Here is a 24,225-nt window from a genome sequence, read left to right as displayed (position 1 = left end):
AAAGAGGACTTATATGGATAAAAACATCGATCTATAAAACTGCTGGTAGATATCCCTGGTGGGTACTGCTGGCACTGCTGGTAGATATCCCTGGTGGGTACTGCTGGCACTGCTGGTAGATATCCCTGGTGGGTACTGCTGGCAGATATCCCTGGTGGGTACTGCTGGCACTGTTGGTGGGTATCCCTGGTGGGTACTGCTGGCACTGCTATTCGAAATCCCTGGTGAATGGTATGACTGGTGGGTATCGCTGGTGGATGGTAAGACTGGTGGGTATCCCTGGTGGGTACTTCTGGCACTGCTGGTGGGTATCCCTGGTGGGTACTGCTAGCACTGCTGTTGGGTATCCCTGGTGGGTACTGTCCTAGATCGCGGGTTCCCGACCCCACAATCAATGAGCATCAGTGTGACAGGAGCACTGGAGGAAGCATGCGGCTGAAGTAGAGATCAGAGCCAATGCTTCCTGTATAGCACCACCTCCTGTCACAGGTGAAGTACATTTGGTATCACTCCACCTGTAACAGGAGCCAGCACTATATAGGAAGTAAAGATGGGCGAACGGTTCAGCTCGAGCATGAGTTTGGGCCAAACATTGGCTGTTCGGAAGTTCTCTGAACTGTTTGGCCCACCGAATGACCACAATTCACTGCGCCACAGCACAGTGCATTGAAAGCCCTGATTGGCTGAAGCAATAAAAGCTTTGCCCAATCAGGGCACAGAGCACTGTGAGAGCCATGATTGGACGCTGTCATGATGACTGTATCCAATCATGGCTCATTGCTCTTAATCCAGCCCCACACTATAAAAGTATTCTTCCCATAGTGGCCATTTGTAGTGTGATAGCGGTATTGAGAGAGATAGAACAGGGCTCTGTTCAGTGCTACTAGACAGTTAGTGTGCTATAGTGTGCTATTCAGATTCTATTGTCAGTCGAATATCAGTTTAGTGTGCATCTAGGGATAGTTCAGTGTGAGTGTAGTGCGACTGTTCATCTTTACATTAGTGTAACTGTAGGGATAGTTCAGTTATTGGGAGTGTAGTGACCACCATTGATCTTTACATTAGTGTGAATGTAGGGATAGTTCAGTCAGTGTGAGTCTAGTTACTGTTTAACACAGTTTATTTTATTGTGTTACCGCAAGTTTAACGCCATATACTTCTGTGCATTACTGCAAGTTTAACGCTGTATATTTCATTGCGTTACTGCAAGTTTAATGCCGTATATTTCATTACGTTATTGCAAGTTTAACGCTATATAGTTCTGTGCGTAACTGCAAGTTTAACGCCATATAGTTTTGTGCATTATTGCAAGCAGGGCTTTTTTTTAGCCGGGAACTCGGCGGAATGGCGTTCTGCCACCTAGAGCAGCCAGTCTGTCAGTCAACACTGAAACCAGTGCAGGAAGTTCTCTATTATACTTCCTCCACCGGCTGTATGCTGGAGCCGGTGTCTTATCGAATTCAGTCCCCTATCATATAGTGTCCTCCCTGTACTGCGCAGGCGCAGTACGGAGGACAAAAGAGACGCCGAAAGTCTCCGAAGTTCAACAGCTGATCGTCAGCTGTACACGGCGCCTGCGCATTTATTCTTACCCTATGTCCAGGATCATTCCCTACTATCCAAGTGGACATAGAGTTAGAATAAATATTTGCCGAGCGCAGCGAGGCCGTGCCCGAAGCGCGGCGAGCGAAGCGAGCCCGCGAGGGGCCCTCTTACACTGCCATCGTGTACAGCTGATGGTCAGCTGATCAACTTCGGGCATTTTCGGCATCTCCTGCTCCTCCGTACTGCGCAGGCGCTGCGCCTGCGCAGTACGAGGCGGACACTATTTGATACGAGGACACTATATGGCAGAACACCGGCACTCAGAGCACCTTCCCCACACCTGATGATAGGTGCTCTGGATCAAGACGCTGCAACTGTAAGGAGTTTTTTAATCTGGGTCTTCCAGAGGTATCTTCTGTCGCCCTGCTGCCTGTCAGATCAGTGTAGCACGGAGCCGAGTGAAGCACTGTGAAAGTCCTCCTCGGCTCTGTGTACACTGATGATCTGACAGGTGACTCTGCACAGAGGAGACTACACAGTAGGCTGAGGGGGGAGAGCCTGTTCTACCTTATAGAATGGAGCAGACTGCACTGTTCTAATCCTGTGAAGATAAACTGAGCTGTAAGATTTGAAGAGGTGAGAGCTGCGAAGGGAAAGGGGGGAGAAGGAGGGGAGGGGTGGCTGTGCAGACTGCAGAGAGACAGCTGTGGAGATGTTGAGGTTGTTCTGCAGAGGTCAGAGCTGGGGATAGGGGGTTTATTTGTGTACAGTGAGAGCTGTGTGGGGAGCTAGGGGTGCAGAGGTGAAATATTGGAGGTTGAGTGCTATGGATTAAGGGGAGCTGTAGCCAGGGGTGCAGAAGTGAAATGTGGAGGGACAGATAGATAATCTGTGGATGGGGGTGCAGAGGTTACATGTTGACAGAGGGTACAAAAGTGAGTTGAGGATGGGGGAGAGCGCACGGCTGCACGCTAAGGTAAACTGTGGAACGTGGGGAAGAGAAGGGGGGTTGAGCTGTGGGGGGAGAAGCTGACCTGTGTATAGGGGATGGAGAGGGTGACCTGTGTATAGGGGAGGAGAGGGTGACCTGTGTATAGGGGAGGGAGAGGGTGACCTGTGTATAGGGGAGGGAGAGGGTGACCTGTGTATAGTGGAAGGAGAGGGTGACCTGTGTATAGGGGAGGGAGAGGGTGACCTGTGTATAGGGAAGGGAGAGGGTGACCTGTGTATAGGGGAGGGAGAGGGTGACCTGTTTATAGGGGAGGGAGAGGGTGACCTGTGTATAGGGGAGGGAGAGGGTGACCTGTGTATAGGGGAGGGAGAGGGTGACCTGTGTATAGGGGAGGGAGAGGGTGACCTGTGTATAGGGGAGGGAGAGGGTGACCTGTTTATAGGGGATGGAGAGGGTGAACTGTTTATAGGGGATGGAGAGGGTGACCTGTGTATTAGGGATGGAGAGGGTGACCTGTGTATAGGGGAGGGAGAGGGTGACCTGTGTATTAGGGATGGAGAGGGTGACCTGTGTATTAGGGATGGAGAGGGTGACCTGTGTATACGGGAGGGAGAAGGTGACCTGTGTATAGGGGAGGGAGAGGGTGACCTGTGTATAGGGGATGGAGAGGGTGACCTCTGTATAGGGGAGGGAGAGGGTGACCTGTGTATAGGGGAGGGAGAGGGTGACCTGTGTATAGGGGAGGGAGAGGGTGACCTGTGTATAGGGGAGGGAGAGGGTGACCTGTGTATAGGGGAGGGAGAGGGTGACCTGTGTATAGGGGAGGGAGAGGGTGACCTGTGTATAGAGGAGGGAGAGGGTGACCTGTGTATAGGGGAGGGAGAGGGTGACCTGTGTATAGGGGAGAGGGTGACCTGTGTATAGGGGATGGAGAGGGTGACCTGTGTATAGGGGAGAGGGTGACCTGTGTATAGGGGAGGGAGAGGGTGACCTGTGTATAGAGGAGGGAGAGGGTGACCTGTGTATAGAGGAGGGAGAGGGTGACCTGTGTATAGGGGAGGGAGAGGGTGACCTGTGTATAGGGGAGGGAAAGGGTGACCTGTGTATAGGGGAGAGGGTGACCTGTGTATAGAGGAGGGAGAGGGTAACCTGTGAATGGGGGTGGGAGAGGGTGACCTATGTATAGAGGAGGGAGAGGGTGACCTGTGTATAGGGGAGGGGGAGGGAGAGGGTGACCTGTGTATAAAGGAGGGAGAGGGTGACATGTGTATAGGGGAGAGGATGACCTGTGAATGTGGGTGGGAGAGGGTGACCTATGTATAGAGAAGGGAGAGGGTGACCTGTGTATAGAGGAGGGAGAGGGTGACCTGTGTATAAGGAGGGAGAGGGTGACCTGTGCATAGGGGAGGGAGAGGGTGACCTCTGTATAGGGGAGAGAGAGGGTGACCTGTGTATAGGGGAGGGAGAGGGTGACCTGTGTATAGGGGAGGGAGAGGGTGACCTGTGTATAGGGGAGGTAGTGGGTGACCTGTGTATGGGGGAGGGAGAGGGTGACCTGTGAATGGGGGAGGGAGAGGGTGACCTGTGTATAGGGGAGGGAGAGGGTGACCTCTGTATAGGGGAGGGAGAGGGTGACCTCTGTATAGGGGAGGGAGAGGGTGACCAGTGTATAGGGGAGGGAGAGGGTGACCTGTGTATACAGGAGGGAGAGGGTGACCTGTGTATAGGTGAGGGAGAGGGTGACCTGTGTATAGGGGAGGGAGAGTGAATGGGGGAGAGGGTGACCTTTGGATGGGGGAAGAGAAGGTGACCTGTACACAAGGAGGAGAGGGTGAGCTGTGGATGGGGAGGGAAGGTGGGTTGTGGATGGGGGAGACGGTGAGCTTCAGATGGGGAGGGAAGGTGTGCTGTTGATGGGGGAGAGAGAAGGTGACCTGTGAATGGGGAGACAAGGTGAGCTCTGGATGTGGGAGAGGGTGACCTATAGACAGGTGGGAGACAGTGAGCTTCAGATGGGGAGGGAAGGTGAGAGAGGGTAACATGTGGAGGGGGACCTCCCTGACTGGAGTGGGTGGGAGTTGAGCTATGAATGCAGATGCTAATATTTGACATTATTTTACCTTTCTTCCTCAAGCAAGGAATGGCGAGATTGGGGTCAGTAGGGGTGGGATTGTGGGAGGGAGTGGGTGGGGCTGAGGGCCGGGAGTTGACTGGGGAGGGTTGGTTCCTGCACCTATTCTCTGAGAAAAAAAGCCCTGACCGTAAGTTTAACACTATATAGTTCTGTGCATTACTGCAAGTTTAATGCCCTATAGTTCTGTGCGTAACTGCAAGTTTAACGCCATATAGTTCTGTGTGTTACTGCAAGTTTAACGCCATATACTGTAGTTCCGTGTGTTACTGCAAGTTTAACGCTATATAGTTCTGTGCATTACTACAAGTTTAATGCTGTATATTTCATTGCGTTACTGAAAGTTTAACGCCATATATTTCATTGTGTTACTGTAAGTTTAACACCATATAGTTCTGTGTGTTACTGCCCATTTGATGCAACATATTGCATTATATTATAGTGTATCCATGGAGCGTGTATGTGTCATGAATACTCAAATTAAAATGCACCAAACACCACTTTCCATTGATTAAAGTGCATTCACGTACGTTTTTTATTACAAAAAAAGTGTCCCGCGATGGCCATTCATCTTCAATCACGGCGCCCGATGGACCTGAAAAATAGGAAAAAATAAATAGTTTTGCCTAGCTGGGAGGCATCCTGCCAACTGTTGTCTTTTTGTGGTGACAGCTGTTATATAGCCAAGGGCGGGGCCACCTGGTGACGTAACCGGGTGACCCCACCCCCTTCTAGCATTCTAACCCTAACAATTACTGCTAACCCTAATAATTACAGCTCACCCTAAACAAAACTCTATCTCTAACTGTAGACCTTAACCCTAACCTGTGACTTTGGACACATAGTATAGCGGGATACGGGGCGCTCTAGGTAAAGACCATCCAGGAAACTGAAAGTTCAAACTCTATGATTCAATGAAGACAAGTCGGGTAGTGGGCGGGTGTCTTATGGTACATGTCAGCAGCACTTCATGGGAGAAGCGAACTCTGGTAAAAGATAAAGCAGAAAGAAGGCTCTTCTAAGTGCAATAAAAAACAAGACTTTAATAGCCTGAGTAGAGAAAAGGTGTACAGGTTTATCATATAATGTGAAGCCTCCACCCTACAGGATCTGCTGTGCCGCACTCAGGGTCATAAAAAGGAGATTGTGCGCATGCTCCAAAATGCATCACCTCCCCTCCTGACGTCACATCTGGTAACTGCATTCCACGCTGGTTCCAGCAGTGAGGTGGATCCTGTAGGGTGCCTGACATGCAGCTCCACACTGCTGGCCGGCTAGAAGAGGGTTACCCAGGGAGCACCTCCAGCTGGACGCTTCACATTATATGATGAGCCTGTAAAAAAACACAAGGCGCAAAACACATCAAGAATGAATCTACTGGGGGTCCACTGAAGTCTATTAAACGCAAACTGCAACCTGTTGTGGAGAAAAAGCCCCTGACCCTTTCCAAAAACACAGTGGCTGAAAAACACATGGATGAAAACATGTCCCACAGGAAACAATGTTAAATGGACTGTGGTGTGTGAACCGAGCCCAAAGGGAATATATTGAAGAGTTAACAACTAAAGCAGACATAATGGAGCTCATCTCAGAAGTAGAGAAGATACAATACAACTGGGACACGGAGTGGAGGCAGTTGAGCCCCTGTCTTTATGGACCTTGCTTTGTGCACTGGTCCAAATCATTTGGTGGAGGGGGGATGATGGGGGGGGTTGTTTTTCAGGGGTTGGGTTTGGCCCCTTAGTTCCAGTGAAGGGAACTCTTAAAGCGTCAGCATACCAAGACATTTTGGACAATTTCATGCTCCCAACCTTGTGGGAACAGTTTGGGGATGTCCCCTTCCTGTTCCAACATGACTGCACACCAGTGCACAAAGAAAGGTCCATAAAGACATGGATGAGTGAGTTTGGGGTGGAGGAACTTGACTGGCCTGCACAGAGTCCTGACCTCAACCCGATGGAACACCTTTGGGATGAATTAGAGTGGAGACTGTGAGCCAGACCTTCTCATCCAACATCAGTGCCTGACCTCACAAATGTTCTTCTGCAAGAATGGTCAAACATTCCCATAGACACATTCCTAAACCTTGTGGACAGCCTTCCCAGAAGTGTTGAAGCTGTTATAGCTGCAAAGGGTGGGCCAACTCAATATTGAACCCTACTAGGGATGAGCTTCATGTTCGAGTCGAACCCATGTTCGACTCGAACATCATCTATTCGCCCGTTCGCCGAATTGCGAACGATATGGGCCGTTCGCGCCAAATTCGTGTGGCGCGTCACGGCCCATAATTCACTGCGGCATCGCAGTGCATTACTGGCTGATGATTGGCCAAGCATGCACTATGACCCGCATGCTTGGCCAATCACAACGCCGCCTGAACAGAGAGCCATAATTAGCCAAAGCCAAGGAGGCTTTGGCCAATTATGGCTCAGGGGATTTAGTACACGCCCCACACTATATAAGGCCGCCTGCACGGCGGCCCTGTGTAGTGTGTGTTCCGGTGTTCATTGAGAGAGAGAGAGAGACAGACAGTGACATTTGATTTGAGTTAGATAGATTAGGCAGAACAGTCAGTCAGTTAGCTGCACTTACAGTGTATTGTGTATATATATGCATCCCAGGTGTTGCATATATATATATACACTGTATTCAGTTTAGCTAGATCCGTTCTTGTTATCTTCCTACTGAAAGGCAGGCTTGTCTTGTTACAGTATTTACAGCTACCTGAAGAAAATTACTGGTGTTCTTTTGATCCTATTAGTACCACAGTCAGGCAGCTAGACTATTTACAGTTAGTGCAGTGTGTCCTGCTCACAGTGTTCAGCTAAACCTACAAGTTAGTGGGGTGTGTCCTGCCCAGAGTGTTCAGCTAAACCTACAAGTTAGTGCAGTGCGTCCTGCTCACAGTGTTCAGCTAGATCCGTTCCTGTTAACTTCTTACTGACAGGCAAGCTTGTCTTGTTACAGTATATACAGCTACCTGAAGAAAATTGCTGGTGTTCTTTTGATCCTATTAGTACCACAGTCAGGCAGCTAGACTATTTACAGTTAGTGCAGTGCGTCCTGCTCACAGTGTTCAGCTAAACCTACAAGTTAGTGGGGTGCGTCCTGCTCACAGTGTTCAGCTAAACCTACAAGTTAGTGCGGTGCGTCCTGCTCACAGTGTTCAGCTAGATCCGTTCCTGTTATTTTCTTACTGACAGGCAGGCTTGTCTTGTTACAGTATATACAGCTACCTGAAGAAAATTACTGGTGTTTTTTTGATCTTATTAGTACCACAGTCAGGCAGTTAGACTATTTACAGTTAGTGCAGTGCGTCCTGCTCACCGTGTTCAGCTAAACTTACAAGTTAGTGGGGTGCGTCCTGCTCACAGTGTTCAGCTAAACCTACAAGTTAGTGGGGTGCGTCCTGTTCACAGTGTTCAGCTAAACCTGCAAGTTAGTGGGGTGCGTCCTGTTCACAGTGTTCAGCTAAACCTACAAGTTAGTGGGGTGCGTCCTGTTCACAGTGTTCAGCTAAACCTGCAAGTTAGTGGGGTGCGTCCTGTTCACAGTGTTCAGCTAAACCTACAAGTTAGTGGGGTGCGTCCACCTCACAGTGTTCAGCTAAAGCTACCTGTAGAAGGTTGGTGGTGTTCTCATACTACAGGCAGGCAGTTGATTTTGCTAGCTGCAGTATCAGTACATATATATATATATATCCCAGCTTAGTGCAGCTACAGGCCATTAGTATGTCTGGAAGGCCAAGAAGGAGAGGTAGACAGTCACAAGCCAATAAGAGAGGGCAAGCAGGCTCTGTGTCTAGTGCTGGTTGTGGAGACGGTGCATCCTCATCAGCACATGGCCGTGGGACACGCTTGGCCTTTTTTTCGGCAGCTGGCCGCGTTGAGCCGCAACATGCGGAAGACTTGGTCGAGTGGATGACCAAGCCGTCCTCATCCTCCTCATCCTCTCTCACCCATGCCCAGGGTACTTTGTCTGGCAAAGCAGCGGCCTCTTCCCTCGGCTCAATGTCATCAGTGACTCCTTCCCTAGCCCCACCATGTCCTCCTGAGGAGTCCCTCGAACTGTTTTACCACAGTGTTGGGTACATGCTCCAGGAGGATGCCCAGCGTTTGGAAGGCTCTGATGATGATACTGAGCTCGATGAAGGCAGTAACATGAGCACGGACAGAGGGGGTGCCCAAGAAGGACAGCAATCTGGCAGTCATGCTCCCGCTGCTGCAGCATACTGCCAGGTTTGCTCCAGTGATGAGGAGGGAGGGGATGATGAGGTCACTGACTCAACGTGGGTGCCTGATAGGAGAGAGAAGGAGGAGGAGGAGGTGGCACATCATAAGGGCAGCACATTGACTGCATCACACCCCAAAGCTCCACATGTGCAGGGCGCTGCAGTCTCTGCGCGTTATTCAAAAAGTTCTTTGGTGTGGGCCTTTTTTGAGACGAGTGCATCAGATCGCACCGCTGCTATTTGCAACATATGTCTCAAGCGTATCTCGCGTGGCCAAAACATCTCCCGCTTGGCTACCACATGCTTGACCAGACATATGTTGACCTGCCATGCAGTTCGTTGGCAAGCGTATCTAAAAGACCCACACCAAAGAACAAAGAGGACCTCTCCTTGCTCCTCATCAGCTGAGATTTCCAACCCCACTATACCTTCAGTCCTCTCTGAAACATGCACTGAGAGGAATGAAGGTGTAGAATTAGGTGTGTCACAGCCAAGTACTTGTGGGCAATCTGCTTTTGGTACACCGACGTCAGATTGTACCAGGCAAATTTCCCTGCCCCAGCTGCTGCACCGCCGAAAGAAGTTTGCTCCCAGCCATCCACATGCCCAGCGGTTGAATGCTAGCTTGGCAAAATTGCTAGCACTTCAACTGCTGCCTTTTCAGTTGGTAGACTCTGCCCCCTTCCGTGAGTTTGTGGAATGAGCGGTTCCTCAGTGGCAGGTACCCAAACGCCACTTTTTCTCACGGAAGGCGATTCCGGCTCTCTACCGGCATGTGGAAGGCAATGTCCATGCCTCGCTGGACAGGGCGGTCAGCGGTAAGGTGCATATTACCGCTGACTCATGGTCCAGCAGGCATGGACAGGGACGTTACCTAAGTTTCACGGCGCATTGGGTGACTCTGCTGGCAGCTGGGAAGGATGCAAGACAAGGTGCAGTAGTGTTGGAGGTTGTTCCGCCACCACGCCTCCAAAATGCTAATGATTGTGACACACCTCTCTCCTCCACCCCCTCCTCTTCTTCTTCCTCCATGGCCTCTTCCTGTGCTTTGTCCTCGGAACCAGCGGTGCTCCGTAGCCGTTCAAGGGGCTACGCAAGTACGCAGGCCAAAAGATGCCATGTGGTGCTTGAGCTGGTGTGCTTGGGGGACAGGAGCCACACTGGGGCAGAGGTTCTGTCAGCTCTGCAGGGGCAGGTTCAGAGGTGGTTGACGCCACGCCAACTTAAGGCAGGAATGGTGGTTTGCGACAATGGCACCAACCTCCTCTCTGCCCTCCGACAGGGACAAATGACCCATGTGCCCTGTTTGGCTCACGTCCTTAACTTGGTGGTGCAGCGGTTCTTGGGCAGGTACCCGTGCTTACAGGATGTCCTGAGGCAGGCCAGGAAAGTCTGTGTGCATTTCCGCCGGTCATATAATGCCAGTGCTCGGCTGACGGACCTCCAAAAGGAGTTTAACCTGCCCAAGAACCGCCTAATCTGTGACATGCCCACCAGGTGGAACTCAACGTTGGCCATGCTGCAGCGGCTGCACATGCAGCAGAGGGCCATCAATGAGTACCTGTGCGACTATGGCACCAGGACAGGGTCAGGGGAGCTTGGTTTTTTTTCCCCACGCCAGTGGGCCATGATCAGGGATGCATGCACTGTCCTGTCACCATTTGAGGAGGCCACGAGGATGGTGAGCAGTGACAGTGCATGCATCAGTGACACTGTCCCCCTTGTCCACCTGTTGGAGCACACGCTGCGTGGAATAATGGACAGGGCACTTGAGGCAGAACAGAGGCAGGAAGAGGAGGACTTCCTTAGCTCTCAAGGCCCCCTTTATCCAAACAGTGTTCCTACGTGCCCGCCGATCACACAGGAAGAGGACGAGGAGGAGGAGGAGGAGGAGGAGGAAGATTCTGTCAGTATGGAGGTGGAGCCTGGCACTCAGCATCAGCAGCAGTCTTTAAGGGATCAGTCCCAAGAAACACATGGACTTGTACGTGGCTGGGAGGAGGTGGCTGCGGACCATGTCGTCCTTAGTGACCCAGAGGACTCCGGACCAAATGCCTCAGCAAACCTACGCTGCATGGCCTCCCTGATCCTGCAAAGCCTGCGTAAGGATCCTCGTATTCGTGGTATCAAGGAGAAGGACCAATACTGGCTGGCAACCCTCCTTGATCCACGTTACAAGGGTAAGGTTGCGGACCTTATCTTGCCAGCACAGAGGGAGCAGAGGATGAAACATCTTCGGGAGGCCTTGCAGAAAGGTCTGTGCAATGCGTTCCCAGAGACTGGGAGGTTACAAACTCCTGTTTCTGGACAACGTTTTGCTGAGGCTTCGGTCAGTCAAAGAAGGAGCGGTGGAGAAGGTGGCCGTCTGACCGATGCGTTCAGACAATTTTTTGGTCCGCAGCCCGAAGGTATGATCGGTTCCAGCAACCATCGCCAGCGTCTGTTTTACATGGTGCAGGAATACCTAGGGGCAAGATCAGACTTGGACACCTTTCCCACCCAAAATCCTCTGGGTTACTGGGTCTTGAGGATGGATCACTGGCCAGAGCTTGCACAGTATGCAATTGAGCTACTGGCCTGTCCTGCATCCAGCGTTCTTTCGGAACGCACATTCAGTGCTGCTGGAGGCGCGGTAACCGATCACAGGGTGTGTCTGTCTACCGACTCGGTCGATCGACTGACCTTCATAAAAATGAATCAGTCTTGGATCACCACCAGCTACCAAGCACCTGATGCTGATGTAACCGAATAATTTTTTTTGAAATCTCAGATCCCTTCAAAGACTGCCTATGCTGATGCTGAGTGACTATCCCTGAGTAATTATCCTCTTCCTCCTCAATCATCACGCTGATAGCTTGTAAGAACATTTTTGGTTCTGGGCGCCACCACCAGTGCCTAAGGCCCAATTTTTCTGCCCCTGTTTAACAGGGGCGTGTAATTACAATTTTTGATGCAATACTTTGCAGCAGGGCTCCTTCCTGCGTTCCAACTAAAGTGTCTGTGAGGGGTTGCAGTGTTGTGGCACCAGCACCACCACCACCACCACCACAGGCCCAATTTTTCTGCCCCTGTTCAACGGGGGCATGTAATTACAATTCTTGATCTAATATTTCACAGCAGGGCCCATTTCTGCACCCACCAAGAGCGAGTGAGGACTTACAGTGTTGTGGCACCAGCACCACCACCACCACCACCAAAGGCCCAGTTTTTCTGCCCCTCTTCAACAGGGGCATGTAATTACAATTCTTTATCTAATATTTCACAGCAGGGCCCTGTGAGGGCTTACAGTGTTGTGGCCACAACAACACCTAAGGCCCAAATTTCTGCTGAGTATATAGGGCAGGCCCCTACTTTCAAACATCTAACTTACAAACGACTCCTACTTGCAAACGGAAGGAGACAACAGGAAGTGAGATGAAATCTACCCCTAGGAAGGGAAATTCTCTCCTGTAAGAGTTAATATGGGAAAAACATTTCTCCTTTCCACTGATGCTTTCCAATCCTTGTTCCACAAATAACCCCAAATTCTCAAAAAACATTTGTCATTGGGACAAAAAGTGAGGTGAAATCTTCTAAAGAGGAGGAAAGACAGCAAAACAAATGTCACAGGGGTGATAACCCTTCCCTATGTTTTCCAAAAAGCTTAAAAAAGATATTTTGGCTGGAGCTAAACACGTTAAAAATGTACCCGTTCAAAATGACAAACAGATTCTACTTAACAACAAACCTACAGCCTGTATACTGCTGTTCAGAGTATATAGGGCCTGGTGGCCCCACACCTTTCCTTATTTTAATTTGGGTGCGGGGTTCCCCTTAATATCCATACAAGACCCAAAGGGCCTGGTAATGGACTGGGGGGTACCGTTTGTCTCACTGATTTTCATCCATATTGCCAGGACCCGACATGACATTAAACCCGCAAGCAGTTTTAAATGAGATTTTTTCCTTTAAAAATGACATTTGGTGCAGGGACTGTTCTAAACATGGGAAACACGCGTCACTTTACAGGCATACTATAGACACCCCCCAGGTACGATATTTAAAGGAATATTTCACTTTTTTTTTTTTACTTTAAGCATCATTAAAATCACTGCTCCCGAAAAAACGGCCGATTTTAAAAGGTTTTTTTGCATTGATACATGTCCCCTGGGGTAGGACCCGGGTCCCCAAACCCTTTTTAGGACAATACCATGCAAATTAGCCTTTAAAGTGAGCACTTTTGATTTCGAACGTTCGAGTCCCATAGACGTCAATGGGGTTCTAACGTTCGTGCGAACTTTCGGTCCGTTCGCAGGTTCTGGTGCGAACCGAACCGGGGGGTGTTCGGCTCATCCCTAAACCCTACGGACTAAGACTGGGGTGTTATTAAAGTTCATGTGCGTGTAAAGGCAGGTGTCACAATACTTTTGACAATATAGTGTATAAGAAGAGTGTATTACCTTTCCTCTTAGATGTAGACAAAAGTTAGAGGTAGATAGGACTATGGAGGTAGAATGCTGGGTTCATAAGTGTAAGGGGGGCTATGAAACATTCTATAAGACATGGGGGAGTACATGGATCCAATCAGTGGTGGCCTGTCAATAGGGGGTGCTGGGGTGCCGCCCCCCAAAGCTACTTATTAAAAAAAAAATTCTCAAAAAAGTGTCCCTTTAAGTGGGTGTGTTAAGGGTGCCGGACACAGGTTTGTTATTGGAGGCATGACCCATGTGTAAACACGTGATTGGGGCTAAGAAGCTCTATTGGCGTAGTTCAGAGTGTGCTCGGGGCTATAAGCTCTGCGCCCTGAACACTCCACCTCTAGCATTAGTTTTCCTGTTGTTGTAATTGATTGGCGGGTCCATAGGGTGGGGTTTTTATTGGACCTGCTGTGTCATTGGCTCACATGCTGCCTGTCTCCTTCAGCAAGTGAGGGGAATCACCAGCAGAAGAACGGTGGTGGGCTCAGGGAAGTCAGGGAGTGATAGGTCCACGCAGAGGCAGCTGTCCATTCATCTCCCTGTGACACGGACTCGGCATTCAGCAGTGCACACAGAGGGATCACACAGAAATCTCCAGGTACAGTACATGCCAGGACTTTAGGGGGGCAGAAGGGGCTATTATCACTGTGTCCTGAGTGACTCCACAGCAGCACTTTTAATCTCCAACTTTACTTCCCCTCTCTCTTCCCTATCACAAGATCCCCCTCCTTCACTATCTCCTGTTTGCATTGATCTTCAATGCTCTCATCCTCCAGTTTTAGATCCCACTCACATTCCAATCACTGACTGCCACCCTTTCCTTCCCACATTACCTTATATCTCTTTGACCTGTTCAGCAGCTCAGTACATTCTCTGCACTCATTTAAGGTGGCCGTAGTAGGAATTAAATTAAAAAGGAATCATCTATTCTATGGCCACCTTAAATGAGTGCAGAGAATGTACTGATCTGCTGAACATTTTGGAAGAGATAAAAAGTAATGTTGGTTGGAGAGGGTGTCAGTCAGTGATTGGACCCCTAGAGAGGAATGCCCAGATCTGAGACCACACTTGTAAAGAAGAACTCAGCACAGGTATGGTGGGAACTCCTCATAATGGGCACAGCGTGTGTACAGACCCGGGAACTCAGCACAGGGATGGTGGGAACCCCTCATAATGGGCACAGCGGGTGTACAGACCTGGGAACTCAGCACAACGATGGTGAGAACCCCTAATAATGGGCACATCAGGTGTACAGACCCAGGAACTCAGCACAGGGATGGTGGGAACCCCTCATAATGGGTACAGCAGGTGTACATACCCGGGAACTCGGCACAGGGATGGTGGGAACCCCTCATAATGGGCACAGCGGGTGTACAGACCTGGGAACTTGGCACAGGGATGGTGAGAACCCCTCATAATGGGCACAGCAGGTGCACAGACCCGGGAACTCAGCACAGGGATGGTGGGAGCCCCTCATAATGGGCACAGCAGGTGTACGGACCCCAGAACTCGGCACAGGGATGGTGAGAACCCCTCATGATGGGCACAGCAGGTGTACAGACCCAGGAACTTGGCACAGGAATGGTGGGAACCCCTCATAATGGGCACATCAGGTGTACAGACCCGGGAACTCAGCACAGGGATGACCAGGAAACTCAGTACAGGTATGGTGGGAACCCCTCATAATGGGCACAGCAGGTGTACAGACCCAGGAACTCAGCACAGGGATGGTGGGAACCCCTCATAATGGGTACAGCAGGTGTACATACCCGGGAACTCTGCACAGGAATGGTGGGAACCCCTCCTGATGGGCACAGCAGGTGTACAGACCCAGGAACTCAGCACAGGAATGGTGGGAACCCCTCATAATGGGCACAGCAGGTGTACAGACCCAGGAACTCAGCACAGGGATGGTGGGAACCCCTCATAATGGGTACAGCAGGTGTACAGACCCGGGAACTCGGCACAGGGATGGTGGGAACCCCTCATAATGGGCGCAGCGGGTTCACAGACCCGGGAACTCAGCACAGGGATGGTGGGAACCCCTCATAATGGGCACAGCGGGTGTACAGACCCAGGAACTCAGCACAGGGATGGTGGGAACCCCTACTAACGGGCACAGTGGGTGTACAGACCCGGGAACTCAGCACAGGGATGGTAGAAACCCCTCATAATGGGCACATCAGGTGTACAGACCTGGGAACTTGGCACAGGGATGGTGAGAACCCCTCATAATGGGCACAGCAGGTTCACAGACCCGGGAACTCAGCACAGGGATGGTGGGAACCCCTCATAATGGGCACAGCGGGTGTACAGACCCAGGAACTCAGCACAGGGATGGTGGGAACCCCTAATAACGGGCACAGCGGGTGTACAGACCCGGGAACTCAGCACAGGGATGGTGGAAACCCCTCATAATGGGCACATCAGGTGTACAGACCAAGGAACTCATCACGGGGATGGTGGGAACCCCTCATAATGGGCACAGCAGGTGTATGGACCCCAGAACTCGGCACAGGGATGGCGAGAACCCCTCATGATGGGCACAGCGGGTGTACAGACCCAGGAACTTGGCACAGGAATGGTGGGAACCCCTCATAATGGGCACATCAGGTGTACAGACCCGGGAACTCAGCACAGGGATGACCCGGGAACTCAGCACAGGGATGGTGGGAACCCCTCATAATGGGTACAGCAGGTGTACATACCCGGGAACTCGGCACAGGAATGGTGGGAACCCCTCCTGATGGGTACAGCGGGTGTACAGACCTGGGAACTCAGCACAGGGATGGTGGGAACCCCTCATAATGGGCACAGCGGGTATACAGACTCAGGAACTCAGCACAGGGATGGTGGGAACCCCTCATAATGGGCACAGCGGGTGTACAGACCCGGGAACTCAGCACAGAGATGGTGGGAACCCCTCATAATGGGCACAGCGGGTGTACAGACCCGGGAACTCAGCACAGGGATGGTGGGAACCCCTCATAATGGGCACAGCGGGTGTACAGACCCGGGAACTCAGCACAGGGATGGTGGGAACCCCTCATGATGGGCACAGCGGGTGTACAGACCCGGGAACTCAGCACAGAGATGGTGGGAACTCCTCATAATGGGCACAGCGGGTGTACAGACCCGGGAACTCAGCGCAGGGAAGGTGGGAACCATTCATAATGGGCACAGTGAGGCTGAAATTGATGCGTACAGTTTTACCTAGCAGTAATGATACATAATCACCTGATATATGGCTATTTATAGCCCTGCATTACTAAAAGTAGAATTTTTCAGTCTGTGCCCTCACAAAAATTGTGAGCACCAGCCACCACTCAATCCAATACTCCTCACAGATGTCATTCAGAGAGATAGTATAGGATTCATGAAGGTCACTGTCACTCGCCTATACTCCCCCATGGAAGGAAATATTTTCATGGGTTAAAATACTTTTCTTGTATATTATTATAACTATATTCCCCATTTTTTATTTAGTTATTTTTGCATTTTTCCAGTTTCTATTTATTTATTGCTTGATTGATATTGCATTTACTTTGTAAAATCATACTGGGAAATCAATTAAAAAAATAAAATATATTATACAAAAAACTATTTCAAGGGAGGTTTTTTGCAAATTCACAAGATTGCTGTTCCGGTTATAGGTCAAAGGAATGGTAAGACCCCGGGGGAGGGGAATGTACAGAATGTTCTTGTGTGTGGCAAGTTGCCTTTTTGTATCATTAGAAACAAGACGTATCTAATGATGATTGATGGACATGAAAGAAGTCTTCAGTGTTTATGTGACACTTGTTGAGAGACGTTATCTGTCACCAGGGACATTTCTGTACTGATGAGGAGAAAACACGATCCTCCTCCGATCCCCGGAGATTTCCCTGCGAGTCGTCCCGACCCGACTGAGGATAAAGACAGGTGAGATCCTTCCCTTTCTCACCTCTATTGCCAGCTTTACTCTCTTCCCACCCGTTATTTACTTCGAGATCTACAAGCCACCCATACCCAGGTACACAGATGTCCCATGATGATCACAGCCATATGCACAGATATTCCAAGACACCCGGAGAACACTGAACCAATCACATCGGTCTCTGTACCAGAGGAGCTTACACTCTAATGTCCCCTCCCCCCACAGTCACACACTATTATTATTATACATGTATATAGCTCTGACATATACCACAGTGTGTATTACCCCCCTGCTGTGAGGTAGGTTCTTGGCTCCTGAAGTGGCCATGGATTATATGGAGCGGCCGGTTCTGATGGCGGGTCGGAGTTCAGGTTTCCAACACCAGAACATCATCCATATTGCAGCAAGTCCAAACACAACATGACGGCCATGGGCAGCCCCATAGAATTATTTATTTGGCCCCTAAATAATATTGTACTTTTCTCAATGCACAATCCATACAAAGATATATTCAACTATTTGTGAAGCCAATTCAGACTTTGTATCACCAGTAACAGGAAGTTTTCATGGTGAATCTGTGTTCTGTTTCCAATGCTGCTTTATACATTGCCGTACTTCAATCGTCCGCCCAGTCTGCCCAGACAGTATAATCACCTGCTGACCTGGCACCATCCACAGGCAGCTTTCCTCATTAATAATGGAATGCCATTTTACTTCAGATAAGAACAGTACAGAGGATGTGTGTCCAGTCTTTAAAGTGTAAGAAGACAATGACTTTCCTGCACTGTATCTCAGAGAAGAACTAACACTGACTGAGGGACTATGGTAGAAACAGGGGGTGTGTAGCTAGGACTACACTAACTAGCACTAAACAGGAGGGGAGAACACAGGGAGATAGCAAATCACATAAGTCAAACAAATTGTAGTTGCTCTAAACTACCACTAGATGTCAGCATACAACAGAACAGTAACCTGATACAGTTTAGTACAACAGAAAAAATACATAGAGGTGAGACAGAAGAACAAACACAACACTACATGATATCGGCAAATATCATTTATTTCAATCGGCCCACATAATGCATGTAAATGTGCAAAAATCCAGCATGTCCCGTGTTCTACGCTGCAGCACATAAACATGAAGAAGTCACATGGGGATGAAGGGGGATTCATGTTCATGTAGTGGAATGTATCTTCCTGCAGGACGAGTGTGACCGGCCATGAGGAGAGTTCTGGTGGTGAAGGAGTTAAGGGATAAAACATATCAGGAGAGACTTCAGGGACTTCATATGTACAGTCTGGAGGAAAGAAGGGAAAGGATGGACATGACCAGAACATTAAAATATATCAAGAGGGTGAGTAAGGATCTGGAGGGCGGGATTTCCAATATGAAGCCAAGATGAAGAACACGGGACATGACCTCCAACTAACTGGAGGAAAGTTCCAAACTCATCTTAGAAAGGAATATTTTACTAAAAGGGTAGTTGATGCTCGGAATAGACCTCCAGCAGAGGTAGTGAGTCCATCAGCAGGAAATGGCTTCAAACATGATTGGGACAAACAAAGATCTATACTCAGACAAAGAAGTTACCAAGGGATGTAGTGGTTGGTATCGGGATGTGAGGTGGGGGGCAGGGAATGGAAATTGTTACTTTGGGGTCGGTTTACTAAAACTGGAGAGTAGAGAATCTGGTGCAGCTCTGCATAGAAACCAATCAGCTTCCAGGATTTTTTTGGCAAAGCTTAATTGAAGAAGCTGAAGTGAGAAGCTGATTGGCTCCCATGCACAGCTGCACCAGATTTTGCACTCTCCAGTTTTAGTAAATCTCCCCCTTTGTGTTGTAGAAATGACTTTGAGGATAGTCATCTTTTGCCCCCTTGCTGTTTGTGGTGAGTGGTGACATCCCAGCAGAGTGACGATGGACGCCCCATGCTCAGTCACACCGGATCCACATTTCATTCATTCTCTGTAATGAGCGCTACTGGAACAATTCTCAGTCCAGGGAGCACTGGGCGGGGTGATCCCTCTGGGCGGGGTGATCCCTCTGGGCGGGGTGGTCCTTCTGGGCGAGGTGATCCTTCTGGGTGGGGTGATCCTTCGGGGCTGGGTGACTCCTCCCTTCTGACTGGCTCCGCCCTCTGCAGACCTCCTATATATGAAGAGGTAGAAGTGCAGCTGATCACAAGTTTGTCTGATAAGGAAGCAGAATGGCAGCTAATTTGAGTATGAGCACCGATGGAAGCTGCAAAAGCTGAGCAAATGGGTTGTGTAGGCAGTGGTGGGTGGAGGGTTGCTGGGTGAGGGAAGTGGTTGGTGGTGCAGTGGGTGGAGGGTTGCTGGGCAGGGGCGGACTGATAACTCATGGGGCCCCCAGGCAATCAGAGATTATGGGGCCACACAGTATACACACACACAGTATACAATCACACAGTATACACATACATGTACACACAGTATACACAGACAGATGTAAAAAAAACACAGATTTATACATACTGTCCCTGATTTTACTGAGGCTGGCAACCCTGATGGGGCCCCCTAGTGGCCCAGTGGCTCAATGGTCAGTCCGCCCCTGTTGCTGGGTGAGGGAAGTGGTTGGTGGTGGAGTGGGTGGGGGGTTTTTGGGTGAGTGGCAGTGGTTGGTTGTGCAGTGGGTTTAGGGTTGTTGGGTGAGGGCAGTGGTTGGTGGTGCAGTGGGTTAAGGGTTGTTGGGTGAGGTCAGTGGTTGGTGGTGCAGTGGGTGGAGGGTTGTTGGGTGAGGGCAGTGGTTGGTGGTGCAGTGGGTGGAGGGTTGTTGGGTGAGGGCAGTGGTTGGTGGTGCAGTGGGTGGAGGGTTGCTGGGTGAGGGAAGTGGTTGGTGGTGCAGTGGGTGGAGGGTTGCTGGGTGAGGGAAGTGGTTGGTGGTACAGTGGGTGGAGGGTTTCTGGGTGAGAGCAGTGGATGGTGGTGCTGTGGGTGGAGGGTTGCTGGGTGAGGGAAGTGGTTGGTGGTGGAGGGTTGCTGGGTGAGGGCAGTGGTTGGTGGTGCAGTGGGTGGAGGGTTTCTGGGTGAGGGAAGTGGTTGGTGGTGCAGTGGGTGGAGGGTTGCTGGGTGAGGGCAGTGATGCAAATAATGCTGCTGGTTGTGGTTGGTATATTGGTGTTGGGTGTAAGTCAAGATTTTAGTTCTTGTCCTTCCAGTTATTTATGTTTAGGATGTGATGAATGTATTTTGATATCCTGGCACAGAGCTGGGTCTGTCTTCCTGGGTACTCTTAGTATACGGTATATACTGGAATGGCTCAGTCACTCCTCTGCTCTATGCTTACTCTTAGTGACTTCTTATTTCCATGTCTCCCCCTTTGTCCTCCGTCTCCCACTTGTTTTGTGATTGTATTAACCATTTGCTGTGCAGTTTTATAAATCTAATGGTCCTATTCTGAAATGTGACATGTCCAGTCCCTCTGGGTTACTCCATTGTGGCAGATCATTACCTCTCTCCATGTAGGATGGAAGGTGGGGGTGGGGTAGGGGGTATACTCCAGACAGATCAGATATTTGATGTACACATGACAACAAACTAATATGCTGACCAGAATTCAATTCATACTGTACACACCAAGTAGATAATTATTACTAAACATGAATGCTGGGCAGGCCTTATGCCGGTCAGTAATTGGCACCGCCTGGCTGTCTGTAGATAGGACTATAAGTTATATAAAGGTCTGGTCAGCTGGCATACATGACATGGACAGTATAAGAGAAAATGTATATATTGTCAGTCATTGATCTGTTATTAGAAGACATTTGTGATCTGCTGGAGATGTCTGAGCTCCCTCCCCTCCCCCACATAAAGGATCTGACAAAGTGCTAAGACCCACAAAAATCCCAAATGTATCCTGAGTACAGTAACTGCAACCATGAGACGTCTCTTCTGTCTACATACAGGGTGTATAGATCTCCCCCCCTCTCTCTCTTTATACAGGGTGTAATTCTCTCCTTTTCTCCCATACAGACTTTTTTCTTAAATAACTTCATCTTCAAACCCGGTCACAGTGTGGAGGTGGAGGGATTCATTCCGAAGGACTGTAAAGCGTAGGTGAAGATTCTATCCTAGTTTTCTCATTATACAATATACATCTGCTCTCTGTATGATACAGTATTTTGCCAAAAGCAGTAAAGTGTTCTCTGTGTACAATACATCCTACTGACCCCTCACTGGGAATTTGGGGCGTGTGGTCCCTCAAATACCCGACATCAGATTGTTTTGCTCAGAGCTAATTTAGTTCAAACATTTGTTCTTCTACATTGTGACAAAATGTCATCCTGGATAAAACTTGTTGGACTTATCAGCCATCATCTGAAATATGACAACTGACATACATTGTTATCTTTCTCTCCTCATGGACCCCACTAAAGATGTTGTCAAAATTTACAGTAGAAAGCACTTTGTCACTATCCCCTACCTAGTTAGAGCTCCAACACCCTTGGAATGGCAACGGAGTGAAAGGGCACAAATTAGTGACTTCTCAGCTCCTCCATCTCCCAGCAGTGACTCAACGACTCGGCTCCCCTTCCCAGCTTTACCTTGTTAGTTCAGCTCCCCTTCTCCCTCCCACAGATGGGACTTGGCATTCTCAGCAGTAGCTCAGCTCCCCCTGTTCACTTTCCTAGAAGTTGCTCAGGTCACTCTGCTCCCTCAACCTAAGTGAGGTTCTAAAGTCAGAAAAAATCTATTTATGGGGAAGTGGCACTGTTCAAAGGTGATAAATTATATGTGAACCCTCTATACTATTTAATCTGAACAACTCTCCCTAAAAGTGCAAAGTGCTGCAAATAAATATAAAATCAATAGTATGTATAAGTGTAAAAAATGAGAATACATGGAAGATAAATAAATATAACAGTGATAATATCCCACATCAAATAATGATGTAATGTGACGTGCTACAAAAGGGGGTTGGCCTAATGAATAAGAAAACTTAAAGACAAAAGTGCCCCCATGTGAATTCAAAGAAAATAATTCAAGTTAATAAATGCCAGAAAATGGGAAAAATATAAATATGTATAAATAAATAAAAAGTGACAATGGATGATATAAAAAATAAAATAAAAAAGTCCAAACTCATATACGTGTGTATATGGCTATACACTTAAAAGTAATAGTCTGTGAGTGAAGAAGGGATGTCAGCAAAGCAAGTCTTTTAACAGGAATGCAGGAGAGCGTCTCTGTGATGTTGACTAAGGCGAAGGCTTCGCCTTAGTCAACATCACAGAGACGCTCTCCTGCACTATTACTTTTAAGTGTATAGCCATATACACACGTATATGTGTTTGGACTTTTTTAGTTTATTTTTGATATCATCCATTGTTACTTTTTATTTATTTATACATATTTATATTTTTTCCCATTTTCTGGCATTTATTAACTTGAATTATTTTCTTTGAATTCACATGGGGGCACTTTTGTCTTTAAGTTTTCTTATTCATTAAGCCAACCCCCTTTTGTAGCACGTCACATTACATCATTATTTGATGTGGAGTATTATCACTGTTATATTTATTTATCTTCCTTGTATTCTCATTTTTTTACACTTATACATACTATTGATTTTATATTTATTTGAAGCACTTTGCACTTTTATGGAGAGTTGCTCAGATTAAATAGTATAGAGGGTTCTTAAAGCTTACTTACTGCTTGTTAAGAATATGTAAATGCTTGTATGTCCATATCCAGGCTATAGGTTCACTTTAGGTATTTTTTGGTATGGGGACATGTATTACCAGGACCCCATTTGTGTAAAATTGTCTTAATTTTTTTAAAGCAAACCCTTTATGGCTTTAAGTCTCCAAAAACTTTAGCTAAAATTTATATAGTTTGCTATTATGAAAGATTAAAAGTGACAGAAGTAACTCTGAAACCCATGGGAGTACCACTGGTGAATGACTCCAGTACGATATTCAACAAGGTCAGCCGAGCAGAATAATTGCTCTTTCTGTCTTTTTAGGTTTTCCATAAACTTTGGAAAAGATGAAAATAATTTAGTGTTACACTTTGCACCTCGATTTGACCTCCTTGGAGACAAGCACAAGATAGTCCTGAACTCGAGGGTGAACGGTTCCTGGGGAGAGGAGCAGAGGGAAAGCTTCTTCCCCTTCCAGGAGGGGTCAGACACCACAGTAAGTCTATGCTGGAAGGGGCTGGCTAATGTTGGATGGGGCAATGTGGCATCACTGTTCATATTAGACACAGAGGGGGTTATTTACGAAAGGCAAATCCACATTGCACTGCAAGTGCACTTGGAAGTGCAGCCGTTCTAAATCTAAGGGGTAGATCTAAAATGAGTGGAAGCTCTGCTGATTTTATGATCCAATCATATGCAAGCTAAAATGCTGATTTTTTATTTTCCTTGCATGTCCCCTCAGATCTACAGCGACTTTACTTCCAAGTGCACTTGCAGTGCAAAGTGGATTTTCCTTTAGTAAATAACCCCCAGAATATCTATCTCTGAATGATGCAGTAGGCAGCCAGTGATGGCTTCAGTGAAGGTTATGTAGGCTTTACTATGATGAGAACCTCCCACATAGGAAGATCCAAGGAATTTCATCATGCTGCCCTTGTGTGCTATGATATACTGCCTAGCGAATTGTTGGTGTTGGTCAGATCACTGATTGTCAGAATTATCGGCTTACAAAAATTTCCATCTTTCATTTATGTTTTGTGCATGTATGTGTTCTTGAAAATGTTATTTTGTGACAAGAGTAAAGGAAGAACGGGGACCGAGGATCAGGAAATACCTGGCATGGAATGTCACTATAGAGTCTCCTGTAAAGGCTCAGTCTGGGGAGTAGTGGGGGACTGGTTGGGAGCTGAAGCTCATTGGCATGTTGAGTAGGTGGTTTGTTGTGGTCGTTGCATCCCCAAAGCTTAACTCCTAGTTGAGCACCAAGCAAGGGTCACATGAGAGGCCTACCACAGGGTGGGTTCTTTTGGACTACTTTAGGCTCCTACAA

General features: G+C 48.5%; 1 long non-coding RNA gene across 1 annotated transcript; it reads left to right on the top strand.

Moving 5' to 3' along the window:
• The first annotated feature begins 1,858 nt into the window (after positions 1-1,858).
• LOC141102367 (uncharacterized) lies at positions 1,859-23,384 on the top strand. The gene is made up of 3 exons (XR_012235088.1): positions 1,859-1,921; positions 21,227-21,306; positions 23,220-23,384. It is a non-coding gene; the product is annotated as an uncharacterized lncRNA (long non-coding RNA).
• The last annotated feature ends 841 nt before the right edge of the window (positions 23,385-24,225 follow it).

This window comes from Aquarana catesbeiana, linkage group LG07 (assembly GCF_042186555.1).
Source record: "Aquarana catesbeiana isolate 2022-GZ linkage group LG07, ASM4218655v1, whole genome shotgun sequence".
Lineage (NCBI taxonomy): Eukaryota > Metazoa > Chordata > Amphibia > Anura > Ranidae > Aquarana > Aquarana catesbeiana.
The sequence above is the reverse complement of the archived record's forward strand: the minus strand, read 5'-3'. Positions and strand labels throughout refer to the sequence as shown.